Source organism: Lepus europaeus, chromosome 12, assembly GCF_033115175.1.
Source record: "Lepus europaeus isolate LE1 chromosome 12, mLepTim1.pri, whole genome shotgun sequence".
NCBI lineage: Eukaryota > Metazoa > Chordata > Mammalia > Lagomorpha > Leporidae > Lepus > Lepus europaeus.
The window spans coordinates 27,020,943-27,033,294 of NC_084838.1; the positions used below are offsets into that span (position 1 = coordinate 27,020,943).

General features: G+C 43.8%; 1 protein-coding gene across 5 annotated transcripts in view; it reads right to left on the reverse strand.

Annotated features, from left to right (window-relative positions):
- The window catches only part of ZNF462 (zinc finger protein 462), a 154,219-nt gene that overhangs the window by 43,522 nt on the left and 98,345 nt on the right, over positions 1-12,352 (reverse strand). The window lies entirely within an intron of this gene.

Below are 12,352 nucleotides of genomic sequence, written 5' to 3' on the forward strand. Positions count from 1 at the left end.
ATGAAATTCCAAACAAGTTTCTCTGAAAGGTATTTTAAAGTTTGCAACTCTGAGGAAAATGTCGGGAAATGACAGGCATAAATCTTCACCCCCAAGAAGCTTTGACACCAAGTGGTAGAGAAATCTGATCTAGGTGGGAGGAGGGGAAATCTCAGATTCTTCTTTAAATTTAAGGAGAAAAAAAAAAAAGCAGGAGTGGGGGAGAGAGAAAGTGAAAGAAAGGTCTTGAACCTTTTCCCAACAGCCAACACGCTGCTTTGAATGTCAAGGTTAGGAATTCAACAACATTGCCCTCCACAACCTACAGCTGCCTGTGAATGGCACAATGACGTCCACAGCTACCACACAGATGAATTTCAGGGTAACTTGCCTTGAAAAGAAAACAAAGGGCTCTATTCTTTAGCTTTCAAAAAGCAGAGGGAAAGGGGACAGAAACTGTACAAGCCTCCTCCTGATTTGATGGACACTTAATTTTCCAAAGCACGATTCCCCGAGGCGGGACATGGAGGAATTCTGTAAAATCCATGCTGGAAGAAGCGGGGCCATCCATCCCGAAGGCCTCTTCCCAACGCCAGACAAAAGCAGAGCAGCCTCGGTGGCGATGGGGCCACCTCCCGAGTCCAAAATATTAAAATACCTTCCCTTTCGGTGCTCCTCAATTCATATTCCTTAAGATGGAGAAAAACCCCTTTGGAAATTGTAAACAAACCTGCTACACATAAAAATAAAGCAAAAGGAAACTTGAACAATCTCTGTGAGCCTCCATGGGTTCATTACCAGGTGTAAACTGGAGACAAAGGAAGCAAAGACTGACACAACTGGATTCATTTTACCCAGGTCTTTTATCTGCTTTTTCTTTCTTCCTCTACCCTCGCTGATGAACCCACTCAGGATCACAATAATGCAACTGTCAACTTCTCATGCTTGCCTTCAATAGCAGGTTTGTTTACCATTTCATGGATCGTTCGAGATATTTTCTATGTAAGCCCTCAAGACTAGTTGCTGCTTAGAACATGCACACAATGAAGTACAAAATGCACTCCACCTCTCTTGTTAAGTCTGGAGCAGCAAGTTGAGCACTGCCAGCCAGCATCCCTGGAAGACTGGCCCCTCTGCTATGTTGCTGCTAGGTCGTGTTCTTAGCTCCGCAGAAGAGAAATTCTGTGGCCAAGAAGGCCATAACCACATCCTGCTGCCCGTGATCAGTCCACCACCCTACAAATCAAACCGGAGACCAAAACAAACACCCCCAGGACTGGGCCTCGCCTCCGCAGGCAGCCGCAGTGCCCTCCAGATCAGAGCACACATCTCGGTGAGCCCTGACAAGGTAGTGCAGAGGCTGAGGTCATCTCAGACACCAGCACAGGACAGCTTCAGCCCCTTTGAAGGAATTTCAAGGCCGCAAAGGAACCGCTACCCGTCAGATGATAAGCCAGGAGAATCATCTTCCCATGCCTGCTACCTACCCCCAATCCAACACAAGGCCCGATTGCCCAGGCAGACCCCTGCCGAGGGAAGGGGACTCTCCTTTTAGGTAACACGTGTTTCTTGCATATTATTTCATCCTTCTCAAAAAACAAAGTCTATATTATATTAATATTTATATATTATAGGAAACTTCGAGAAAGAAAATGCATTCCAAGAAAGGAGGCTCCTCACACCTTCTTAAATGGCAACGCAAAAGGCATCACCATAGGTTTCCATGACATGAACTCCCTTCTTCCTCTTGGTTAAAGGCAGATGGGCAGGTATATTTGCAAAACATAAGCAAATCCTACCTCTGAGGATATGTATGTAATAATGCGCAGGTTAGAGCTCACAATTCTACTTCTCTCCTTGGTGCCAATATTCTCAATCTCTCTCTCTCTCAGAGTCTGTGAATAGTGTACGATTTTAGCACTTTGGGCACTAAAGTGACAAAGATGTGAGTGTGTCTGATTCCACTGATCTTAAAAAAGACCACTTGCTACCTAAAATTCCACCTTGATCATGAAACACAGCCTGAAGAGCAGGGAGAGGGCTGTTTTGTGTCCTGGTTCTATGGAAAGGCAGGCAGATTGTTAGCAGCGAAGGGCATGTCACATAAGTTAAAAATCATCATTAAGACTATTTTCCTTCATTCTGAGCTTAAGGAAAAAAAAGCAAAAACACTCCTGTGTTTGGAGATCCAGACTTCTGGTACTGGGGAACCACAGAAGCTGACGCACATGGATGTAAATTCAGAGAGAAATTCTGCACCCCATTGTGGGTCACCCAAATTGTATCTTGATTGCCCGTGTGGCCAGAGGTACCTATCATGAAACCAAGAGCAAAGACTAAGATGGTGCATCTTTGAAAACCGGATGTGGCTTAGCAACTGACCAACTTTGGGACCACAGTTCAACTCCCTGACTCATGCCTTTAGATGCCAAGTTTTCAAAATTAAATTATAATTTATGATTGGAATTACAGAATTAAATCGAGTGAAATTATATGTAGCATTCGTTCTATAAATTGCCTATTATAAGAAAAGAATTCTATCTTGTAAAACCAAGGTCAAATTGTAGCATGGCTGGTCATAGTGACTATGTAGGGTATGCCAATTACTGAGCGGCCAGCAGGTGATTCTCACAGCTGTGGTGTGAGGAATAAAGGGATTCTCTAACCAATTTTACCAATGAGGTGGCTGAAACTGAGGATGGTTGGTCACACAGCTGAGATGCAGAGGCTGGGTTTGAACAAAGACCCATCTGCCTGTGACATCTGAGCCTTCTCAGTAAGGCATCCATACCCAGCGGTGACCTTCAGAGTCCCAGGACACCAGTCAGAGGAATGAGAAAGAACATGAGAATTCTTTCAGAAATACACACACAAGGAGCAGGCTTCCCACACACGGTTAAGATGCCGCTTGGGACACATGCACCCCCTGTTGGAGGATCCGGGTACTGGCTCTACTTCTGCTCCTCCTTCTGCTAATGTGCAACCTGGGAAGATGGCAGGTGCCGGCTCAAGTACTTGGGTTCTCTCTACTTGCATGGGAAATCATGGCTGAGTTCCAGGCTCCTGGCTTCCCCCTGGCCCAGCTCTGGATGTGGTGGGTATTTGGGGAATGAACCAGTAAGTGGAAGATCTCAGAAGTCAGTTTTTCTCTTTCTCTGGCATTCAAATAAAATAACAATAATTAGGTAAACATGTTTTAAAAAGGAAACAAGCACACAGCAGAGAGGAGTGGCAGAAAGGCTGAAAGAGTTAAGAAGATAACATTAAAATTGATACAAATGGTAACAGATACAATAGCCAGAAACCCACCAAAACAAATACAAAAGAAAATGCACTACCATAAGCATTTTGGGGACTGGCATTGTGGCATGGCAGATTAAGTCTCTGCCTGTGAGGCCAGCATCTCATATGGATTCCAGTTTGAGTCCCAGCTGCTCTACTTCTGATCCAGCTTCTTGCTGATGCTCCTGGGAAAGCAACAGAGGACGGCCTAAGTCCTTGGGCTCCTGTACCCTTGTGGGAGACCTGGAAGAAGCTCCTGACTCCTGGCCTTGGCCACATCCAGCCCTGACCATTGTGGCCATTTGGGGAGTAAACCAGCAGATAGAAGACCTTTATCTCTGGCTCTTCCTCTCCCTCTCTCTCCTCTCTGTAACTCTGCCTTTCAAATAGATAAATAAATCTTTAAAATAAAAAAAAATAATAAATAAAATAAGCATTTTGGAGCATGTGGAAACAAATTAATACACAAGGTTCATGGGAGAGATAGAGAATTTCCAAAATTTCAAAGTGTTTCATAGAAACAGAGCAAGCTTCTGCACAGGAGATATTTCTTGGAACACACCGTGCGGGTAAACAGAACTGGAAGCCTGTTTGCCTAAATGTCATGCTTCATTTAAATGCTTGATAAATCGGGTTCCACTTTTAACTGTAAAATTCCTCCAGTGAGATTTGGCTGGGGAAAGAAAGCGTACAAATGCAAACAGGGGATGGGAGCTTTCAGGTGAACCTTTGAAGAGCTCAGGATTTCAAACCAGGAAAGGGCTGGATTCCAGGTGAGCCCTCCTAGCCCTCTCACTTTTCCAAGTTCCTGGTGAAATGGGAAGTTTCTTGGCTAATCCCAGCTCCCTACAAAACCAGCCAATGCCAGATAAGTATCAGTGTGGGTTTTTTTTTTTTCTTCTAGAAATTAGCACTGTAGAAATAATCACAATAAATTGATAAAGGCACACGACAGAAAGACAGTCTCTGGGAAAACAATAAACAGAACAGAGCCTTTCTCAGGCCAGTGCTGTGGCTCAACAGGCTAATCCTCCGCCTTGTGGCGCCGGTACACCGGGTTCTAGTCCCGGTCGGGGCGCCTGATTCTTTCCTGGTTGCCCCTCTTCCAGGCCAGCTCTCTGCTGTGGCCCGGGAGTGCAGTGGAGGATGGCCCAAGTGCTTGGGCCCCGCACCCCATGGGAGACCAGGATAAGCACCTGGCTCTTGCCATCGGATCAGCGCGGTGCGCCAGCCGCAGCATGCCAGCCGTGGCAGCCATTGGAGGGTGAACCAACGGCAAAAGGAAGACCTTTCTCTCTGTCTCTCTCTCTCACTGTCCACTCTGCCTGTCAAAAAAAAAAAAAAAAAGAACAGAGCCTTTCTGGGTATTCACATTTCCCATCCCAAAACATTTAGTTAACTCTGTCTTCGTGCCAGGCCATGCGCAGACTCTGGGGTCTTCCAGGAACTCAGATCTCTTACAGGGAGAGAACGGAGCTGTTGACTGTTATGAAAAGACAGGCCATCCTTCCTCCACTGATTGAAGGAATAAAAGAGACAAAGAGAACAAGTGAACAGTAACAGGAGAGTTTAACCATGGTAAGATCAAGGAAGACACAAGGAAGAGCAAGAATCAATCAGGCAGTAAATTGTGGAAGCCACAGAGGACAGCCCCCTTGTATGCCCTGAGTGCTACAAAAAAGGAGGAAGCACCAAAGGATCAATTCTCCATTTTCTGCAGCTCTGCATAGAAGGTGTGCGGGAAGGTGAAAGACAGCAGAAGTACCTTGGTGGCAGAAACCACAGTTAGTAAAATTTGTTCGTGATTTAGAAGACAGGCTCATTGGCCCAGGCGAATCAAGTACCAGGAAAAAAAATAAAAAATAAAAAACAAAGAACAGTTGGCAAGCAAATCCTGAATGGCCAGGGGGCAAATGATTAAATGATTCCCCTTTTGGGGGAGGCAGATGATTAAATGATGACCCATTCATTCACCAAGTATTTATAGAGCATCAAAGTAAATATGAGACCTTATTCTGGGACAGTAAGACCTGATTCTTGACCTCAAGCCACTCGCTGCCCGAGACAGACACATAAATAATTGATTGTGATACACTGCCAGGAACAAACGGTTTTAATGGAGGCGTCTACAAAGGGGTGGGGGGCTGGAAGGGAACAGCAGCAGCACTTGTGGTCCAGGAATGTGGCGGTGAAGGAGGCGGGGAGTGGGTGTTAAGGGAAACCTGACTGTCCATGAATAAATATGACTAGTATTAATTACTGTGTTAATCAATGAAATTAGCACTAGATGTGCAGATACTAAGTACTCAGTGCACCACTCTTCTGCCTTAAATCCTACATTTTGGAGAAACCAGTCAGGAACTAACAACTGAATTCTTATCGCCATGAAAAAAGAAAGTGACTTAATTTCCCTCGGGCAAAGAAATGGAGAGCAGCAGATGAGTTTGAACAGAAAAACATGTACATCAGAGGGTGGGGTAGGTTTTGTGTGGGACAACTTAAGATCTCCAAGTTCTAAAATACCACAGAAAGTTCAAAATAATGCATGGATGGGAATTTTCCCCAGAAAAGCAGACCATTTAGCAAGTAAGGTAATGTAAAGAACTAGGAATGGAGTATTACCTGTGGATATTTTAAACATAAATAATTGCAAATGCCCAATGTCTGTGGGTAGGAGCACAGCCCTAATAAGCTGGAAACAGAGTTCACTCTTGTGAAGAAATTATAGTGAATTTGAGCAAGGCATACATACAACAGAGTAGCTAGACATATTTTAGTTAATGGCCAGCAAACTTCTAGAATGGCATCAACTTCTATTATACAACTGCTAATAAAAATAGTCAAAGTATTTTCGTGTATGTGATAGTGACCCAGGAATCTAGTGACTCAGTAAAGAACTCTGTGGCGATGGGAGACCACTGGGCTTCGAGTTGACTGGAGTCTGCTCCTTGGAGCTCTGTGATGCGCTCCTGAAACCCAGGACATTGAAAGCTGACCTCACCTCTCCTCCCGTGTTCCGATTGTTAGTGCACGGCCCACCTGCTTGTTCAAGTCCAAACTGTGAGATTCTCCCATCAAGCTGTCAGCCTTCTCCCTTTCACGTGGCAGCACATTTAAACAGGTACTACGCTCCAGAGACAGGCGTCCAGGCCCACCTCCACCCTGCTACCTGATTCTCCTTTCCTCTGCCTTCCCCACCCATTGTTCACTGAGGTCCTCCAGTACCACACAGGCCACTCCGACAGTCTCCCAACTGGTTTTCCTTCCTCTAAGATCTGTTCCAGTTGGCTGGCATACATCTTCTGAGACTTCTATAGCACTTGTGTGACGGCGAGATGCTTACACCCTATTGCCCAAGAGTAAAGTCTCCATTTCTTAACCTCACAACAGAGCTCTTATGCCTAGTTCCACCCACATCTCCAGCCCGCAGCTGATTCCTTATATACTCTACATAATTCATCACTGGGAGTCCTTGTCCAGGGCTACTGGTGCTCTGCTTTCTCCCCTGCAAATTCTTTCACACCCTTCAAAATTCAACTGAAGCCTCACCTTGCTGAGTGTGCCCCCTTAGGTCTCACACGTTGAACTTGAATTCCCATTGTGCTGTATTAAGACAGCTGGGAAACTTAATCTGACTTCAGCGTTGAGAGAGGTGGGGCCTTGGGGAGCTGATTAGGATTAGATAAGGTCATTAGGGTGAAGCTCCCATGATTGAAACGTGAAGGGGAGAGACCAGACACACACACATGCTCCGTGTCTCTGCCACCCTGGGACTCTGAGCAAGACTGTCAGCAGATGCCAGCCCTTGAACCTTCCAATGTGAGCCAAATAAACCCATCTCCTTTATAAAGTTAGTCTGCCTCCGTTGTTTTGCTATGGAGGTAAAAATGGGCTAATGCACACCTCCTCTTAAAGGTTTTCCCCAACAATACAGACAGAGCTCTGTGCTCCTCTACATGCTGCCCATGCACACACGTGATTCTTGCTCTGGCGCGGTGTGCCTCATGCCATACTCACACAACAAGTCCTCCTAAGCCTCCTCCACTGGATGGCCACATCAACACTTCCAGCCCTGAAACATTCCAACCGGAGTTGTCACCCATGGTGACAGCGGCATCCGGCTGGGGCTGACTTCACCCTCTAGCCGGCCCATCCATTTCTATTTCCAGTGGCTGAGTTAGTGCTACCAAGAACCAGGTTTATTTGTTGACAAACTCCTTTAGGCCAATTTTATTTGTTACTGAGCTTATTCAAGCTAATTACTATAATTTAAGAAGGCAAAATACGGACATAGAAAGTGTCATTTCTATGAAGGCTACATTAAATGCTTTTTGAAACTTTTGATAACTTTTTTTTTTTTAAGATTTATTTACTTATTTAAAAGGAGGAGTTACACAGAGAGAAGGAGAGCCAGAAAAGGAGATCTTCCATCTGCTAGCTCACTCTCCAAATGGCCACAACAGCAATGGCTGGGCTGATCTGAAGTCAGGAACCCGGAGCTTCTTCCTGGGCTCCCAAGTGGGTGCAGAGGCATAAGCGCTTGGGTTGTTTTCTCCACTGCCTTCTCAGGCACATTAGCAGAGAGCTGGATCAGAAGTGGAGCAACTGGGGGTAAGGCTGGTACCCATATGGGATGTCAGTGTCAAAGGCGGTGGCTTTACCCCCTACGCCACAATGCCCGCCTCTTGAAGGCTTTTTAAAAAGTCAAGTTGCTTTGGGGCTGGTGTTATGATTTAGTGGGTGAAGCCGCTACCTACGCAATGCCAGCATCCCATATGGGTACTGGTCCAAGTCCTGGCTGCTCTACTTCCAATCCATCTCCCTGCTATAATGCGCCTGGGAAAAGCAGCAGAAGATGGCTTAGTGCTTGGACTCCTGCCACCCACATGGGAAACCTGGATGAAGCTCCTGGCTACCTGGCCTCCATCTGGTCCAGCACTGGCTGTTCTGGCCATTTGGGGAGTGAACCAGTAGGTGGGAGATCTCTTTCTCTTCCCTGCAACACCTCCCCGCCCCCGCCCCGTATCTCTGTTTCTCTCTCTTTGTAAGTCTGCCTTTCAAATAAAATAAATAGATTTAAAAAAAAAAAAATAAAGTCAAGGTGCTAAAAAAATTAGTGTCAAATTCTGTTTTGGCAAGACCAATTATAAAAGATTGAGAATATAGAAATCTAAAACTCTGTTTTAACATTGTGTCTCAAATGTCTAGGTTCTCACTCCACTTAAAAGAAATCAAAACTGGAAGTAGTGCATGATACAATGTGCACACTGTTTGTGCAAGAGAGAAATCAGAGAACCCCAATCAAAGGCCTTAGATTCAAATATATAGACTTGATCCTATATCACAATACTGGTGAATGAGTGTATTTGCATTGTAAGTGAAAATGGGATGGTTAAGGCATTTAAAAATATTTCCTGATTAAGATGGAGGTTATTAAAAGAGGCAGAAAATAAGTGTTGGTGAGGATGTGGTGAAACTAGACATCATGAGCGGGCACTACCGTTGGCAATGTGAAATGGTACAGCCATTATGGCAAACAGTATGGAAGCGCCTCAGAGAATTAAAAACGGAACTACCATAGATCAAACAGTTTCACTTCTCAGCACTTAACAAAAGAACTGAAATTAGGATCTCAAAAGGTATCTGTACCGCAGCATTATTTACAGTAGTCAGGAGGCAGAAACAATCCAAGTGTCCATCAACAGTCAAACAGAAAAAGAAAAGACACCATAGATACATGCTCACAGTGGACTACCACTGGCCCTGAAAAACAGGAAATGTTGGGGCTGGCCATGTGGTGCAGTGGGTTATGCCGCTGCCTGCAATGTCAGCACCGTATGTGAACACGGGTTCAAACTCTTGGTGTTCCACTTCTGATCCAGCTCCTTGCCAATGTGCCTAGAAAGGCAGTGGAAGAAGGCCCAAGTGCATAGTTAGGCCTTTGCCACCCATGTGGGTGACCTGGTTTTGGCCTGGCCCAGCCCTGGCCATTGGATGAAAGATCTCTGTCTCTCCCCTCCTTTCTCTGTAACTCTGCCTTTCATATAGGTAAATAAATTAAAAAAACAAAAACAACAACAACAACAACAGAAAATGTTGTCATATGCTGCAACATGGGTGAAACTTAAGGAAATTATGCTAAGAGACACAAGCTAGCCACAGAAGAACAAAGATGGCATGATTCCACTTCTATCAGGTACCTAGGATAGTCAAACTCAGAGAGATTCAAAGTAGAAAACTGGGCCGTAGGGACTAGAAGGGAGAGGCAAGGGAGAGTTGTTCCATGAGTAGAGTTTTGGGCACATGAAATAAAAAAGTTCTAGAGACTTGCTGTACAACAATGGACAGACAACCAACACAGCTCTATTGTACACTTAGACATTTGTGAAGAGGGTAGATTTCATGTTATGTGTTTTTTAAGGTAATAATTCCTTTAAGTACCTTTACACAGTCTTGCTGGGTCCTTTACCAATGTAATAAACTTCAGTTATCATCATAATGACTTCATTATGGTCCTTTAGAAAGTGTCTGCTAGGTAGAGTTTGTGGACAACCATGTCTATGAAACCACATAAGGTACTGGTATTGTTCCTGTCAATCTAAAATGTAATAGAAACTCCACAGGGCAAGGGTTCTTGCTGTTTTTGTCACTGATGTAGCCCAAGCACTTAGGAGTTCTGGGAAAGGTACTTAAGAAAATATTTGCTGGGTTGATTTTGTGGACAGCTTTCTTAGTTCTGTGAGGAGTTCACACACGAGATGTCCTCAGAAAGTTCACCGAAAATGTGTATTGTGAAAGACAATTCTGCATCCACAATTTTTATACTGAAAGAAACAAATCTTTTGATTGCATTTTCCCTATATACACTGTTTGAAGTTACGACAAGAGTAGGTGACACAGAGCTGTAAGGTTGATTCACTGACTCAGGGAATGTTTTAGATTTCTCTGGAATTTCGCTGTCCTTCCATTTAACTGTCTTTCTTTCTCACTCTGTGCTACAACACTGAACAGAATTTGGCATCTAGAACAGAAACAAAAAGTACAAATCACCAGCGAAACTTTCCGATGACTTCCTTTTGAAGAGCCTCAGAAATGTTCCCTATGGACCATTCCAAAAGAAAATTGTATCTGAAACTAAGCTTTAGAACACAAACCATTTCAACTCCTCTGGATAGTGTCTAAAGAGGGCACATAACTCTCCAGAGGCAGTCACGTTATTTTTATTTCCTTCTTTTGATTATGCCTTGAAAATCTCCAGGCCAAGGCCTCTGGCACCTCCTTGTCTTCTATCATCAGTGGAGCTCCCTGGCCTGTATGCACAAGATTATGATACAATGGCCAAGGGGACAATGGATGCTGAATGACTATATATAGGAATTCTGGGCTTGGTTGCCATGGAGGCAAACGGAAAAACAAACGCCTAATCCTGAAAATAAGGTTGAGGCCAAACTTGAAGGAAACACACTCTGAAAACTTCCTGTCATTCTGATGAGTAAAAACAAAACCTTGAAATATGATCATGGAATAGGAGAGAAAGAAACCCAAATAGAAAAATTAGTCTTCAAAATGACAAAAACACAGCAAACAAGGGACAGCCTTTTTGAGACTTAGTTTCTTATACGTACTTAATTCTCCGTATTTTCCACACTTCATCCTGAAGTTCATTGAAAGGCGTCTCAAAGGCCTTATTTTGTATTAAGTCTCATGATGTCATTCTCTATATATTTTGGGGGAACCTGGGGAGGTTTGATCAAAGACAAAGTGGGTTGGTGAGGTTCCAATTCACTAGGCCCTATATCTGGGGACAAATATAATTGTCTTTCTGTATTTAGTCCCCAAGAGGCATCATCATTCACTCAGTTGACAAAGTCAAAATAAATCCTTGGTTCATTTCTCTATTGTTCTACACACTCAATGAGTCAAAAAGTTCTGTGGGTTCAACCGCCTGAAACTCTCTCTGGGGTCCACTCACCATCGCCACTGCTTATGTCCAGGTCCTTATAGTTGCTTTTGTGAACCTCAACTGCACAATGTCCCTAGCAGGCTTTCTATTGCCCACTTTCTCCTCCCCCTAAGAAGCCTTTCTTCTCTAAAATGCAAATGTGATCACAACACCTCTTCTTCCAGGAAAAGGTCCAACTCCGAACCTCTCCTTCATCTTTCCTGACCTGTCCTCACCCAGTATCCACACTGTCACCACAATGTGCTCAAATGCCAGTCACAGAGAAGCTTTCTAATATTCACTTGCGTTGTCCTTTTTAAGCTGAATCTTTGTATACTTCTACAATGCCCTTCTTATACTTCTCAGCCTGACAAACTCCTATTCATCTCTTAAAATTGAACTCAATTCAAATGGACCACCATTATGAAGATTTTCCTTCATTCTAGATACACATTTAATTCACCCTCTGGACTCTCCTGCTGGTATTCATCTCGCTGTATAGATGCTAATTTTATTTTACTCCCACCAGGCTATGATCTTTCTCCAAGTAGGCTATCCATCCATTCATCTATCCATTCATGCATGTATGCACATTTATCTATAACTTTTTTAAAAGCTCAACTTAGCTCAGCAGCCTGGCCTAAAACAAGTTCTCAAGAAACATGTTGAAAACATCCAAAAATAGTTCAAACTGAAAATAGTGGTCTGGAAAACTCAGATTTATAAGGAAAGTCCAATAGACCACAATGACACTCTCTTTGTACATTTTCCATTTGAAACACTGGACACTGACCCACCTTTACTGAAACAAGCCTGGATTTTTAAAATTACCTGGACAAAGGCTTCTGAACATTTGGGAATTTGAACGCAATGGAATTCAGAATCAATGACCACCCCAAGAAGCCAAAGGCATTCACTTCTGGTTTTGCATCTAGGTCACCTTAAGTCAAAACTTTGAAATACTTGATATCAAGATATCTGGAGGCCACTTTAGATGATTCAATACACAGCTAACTCTCTTCTTTTGCAAATCATGGCAGGCACAGGTTTCTGTGAGATGCTCAGGAGTAACAGGTATCATTTATTTAAACACAACTTGACTTTTTGATAGTCATAGCCCAAGATCATGCAAATAGAGCCCTTTGCAAT